This window comes from Anneissia japonica, unplaced genomic scaffold, assembly GCF_011630105.1.
Source record: "Anneissia japonica isolate Jap-2015-1 unplaced genomic scaffold, ASM1163010v1 scaffold287909_len199859_cov185, whole genome shotgun sequence".
Taxonomy (NCBI): Eukaryota; Metazoa; Echinodermata; class Crinoidea; order Comatulida; family Comatulidae; genus Anneissia; species Anneissia japonica.
Genome location: NW_022688465.1, coordinates 146,670 through 149,360, shown reverse-complemented (window position 1 = coordinate 149,360; position 2,691 = coordinate 146,670). Strand labels below are relative to the sequence as shown.

Sequence of the window (2,691 nt, the reverse complement as noted above, 5' to 3'; positions counted from 1 at the left end):
TAGCGGTGTATTTTTGTAACAACGATGATATTGTGAATTAAACGCTGACATTATTCTGCTAATGTCATAATATTTCACCTACTACAGTATTAAATTGGCGTAAAAGAGGCCTATTCCACCTTGATCGTGTCAAATATTTTGGAATTCCTTTACAATTATATATTTTTAAACATTGTTATTAATATACGTTCCCTAACGTAAAATTAAAGTGAAAACCATTTATTTGGCGCGCTTACGATCACGTGACATCTCAGTTTATGACGCATTATGACACACGCATGCGTAGTGCTGTCTCTTATACACATCTTAATGCTAAGCGTGGAAGAGGAGAGCACATGTAAAGTTCGTTTACGTCGGTTCTTTATCTTGGAAAACAAAAGGATCAGTGAGTTCAGTAAGTTTTCATTGTACAAGAACGTATATGGCTATAATATATCCTTTTTTAATTTCCAATTATTACTTATAGGCACTAGTTATCTTCGGTAAAGTTAAAGCGTCCTAGGCCTAGAGACTAGGCCTAATTAGCCTACTGTACTACTCTTACTACTACTAGGGCTAGGGCCTACCTAGGGCCTGGCCGTAGGCAGGCTAGTTGAAGATTGAAAGTAAGTAGGCAAGGCCTAATAGGACTTGCCAGGTTAGGCCCGATAGTGTACCATGTTAGCTTAGCTAGGCTACTGCAATGGAGAGCAGACGTTCAAGACCTGGCCATCAACATTTGGGAGCGATACTTTGATTACCAAAATATAAATTAAACGATTTATCCTCTCAGCATTTTGACACCTTTTCTAAAAGAATCTGTTTTCCGACAAAAAACAAAACACAAAACTTAAGTATATCATTAATCGATTCCTTGTCTTATCCTCAAACCTACAGGGGTATAGACTGACACCAAACTCACCATCATATCATTTATGATTAGGATAAAGAAGTTAATTATTTTGAATTGTTTCACATCTGTTAACTTGTGAATTTCTTTTTCCTGCACTCTCTCAATTTTGTTTATTGGCATGCCCTGTTCCGGTTTTGGACCAATTTTAAAAAATAAAGGTGTCAAATACTGAAGACTATACTTCTTCATTAAGATAATTATGTACATTTGATATAATTCACCCATTTATAGCCCACAAATAATAACTAGAGTTGCAATCCCATAAACCGAATTCGAAAGAAACATTTTCTACATTGTTGCAATGTTAGAGAAGTGAAGTGAAAATACCTAATAAATTGAGCTTTTTCAGGATTTTGATGAAAGAAAAACGTTTGGGAAAACTGGATGAGCTATGTGTGGTCCATGAAGCGGATCTTGCACTAGTTACGGAAGGATGGCATTCTAAAGGCCATAGATGCGCACAAGTGTAGTACACATTTTATAAAAGGTAAGATGTACTGTATGGATAAGGTGTGTTGCCAAACAATAATTATCCTTTTATTCTGATTATGATTGCTTGGAGACTGTATGATCCAAATGAGTTTGGCATTTGACAAATTAACATGCTATTTTTCAACTTGCCAGAATTTAACCCACAACTTTTGATGGTTAAAATATTTATAATCTTCCAACCTTTGGAAGAAAACTATTAAAAAAAATATCAATGCTTTCTTAATGTTTAGACGTAATTACACAACAAAATAAATGGACTTTTATGCAATCAACAAAATAAATGCATTGATTTAGTTACAAGATACATGCTACAATTATGTGCCCAAAATCCAGGATGTATTTTTTTTCTTTGTCTGAAGTTTTAATTGTTTAGTGTTGTGTTACTCAGTCCTGAATTTTTTTTTTCCATCAGCAATTATGTTCTTTTTTCCAGCAACATTTGAACAAAAAACACTCCAGAAACTTTATTCCCATTTCAAGACTAGGAGATTTATCCAGTCCAGAGCGAAACTCAAGTCAAGAAGAGTACCTTGATCTTCTATCACAGAAGACATTTTTTGCCAACACTTCCAGGTACGCAGTACTGTACTGTATATCTAGTCCTAATTAGTAAATGTAAAAGACTACATTCAAATTTAATTTATCATCATCATCTGGTACATTGTTTTGTCTTGGGTAGATATTATGTACGTTAATTATTGCCATGAATTTGTTATAAATTATCAGTTTTGTCTATCAATCTCTTAACATAGTGTCCAAAAATCAAAAGCCACTTTTTGAGCTCAACATGCCAAACCTGACTTTTGTTGCTTGCTAAAATAACATGGCCCTTAATAGGGTATGACTACGATTGTCTTATGTATTTATTGCCTTGGGAAAACATTTGATAATACAGTAAAGTTGATTGTGCATCCAGAGGTGACGGAACTAGGGGATGCTGTGTTATGGAGAGTAATGTGTGACCGGTGGTCTGCATCAGTTGGTTGTTACCATGTGCCTAGTTGCCTTTCAAAAATGTAATATTGAGTGGCCATTATATCTTTGCGTGATCAAAACTATAGGATAAGAGTCCACTAGCATGGTGTTTGGGATGTTATGTGGTGTAGTAGCATTGGGGTTAAAGCAATGCAAATAAGAGACAGGGCCTAGGCCTACCTAGGGCCTTGCCGTAGGCAGGCTAGTTGAAGATTGAAAGTAAGTAGGCAAGGCCTAGGACTTGCCAGGTTAGGCCTGATAGTGTACCAAGTTAGCTTAGCTAGGCTACTGCAATGAAGAGCAGACATTCAAGACCTGGCCATCAACATTTG

The 2,691-nt window shown here is 35.8% G+C and overlaps 1 protein-coding gene and 1 long non-coding RNA gene across 2 annotated transcripts in view; one reads left to right on the top strand and one right to left on the bottom strand.

Annotated features, from left to right (window-relative positions):
* The window catches only part of LOC117121797 (microfibril-associated glycoprotein 4-like), an 11,118-nt gene that overhangs the window by 6,449 nt on the left and 1,978 nt on the right, over nucleotides 1-2,691 (bottom strand). The gene's annotated exons all lie outside the window — the stretch shown is intronic.
* LOC117121809 lies at nucleotides 320-2,198 on the top strand. The gene is made up of 3 exons (XR_004447633.1): nucleotides 320-394; nucleotides 1,242-1,379; nucleotides 1,818-2,198. It is a non-coding gene; the product is annotated as an uncharacterized LOC117121809 (long non-coding RNA).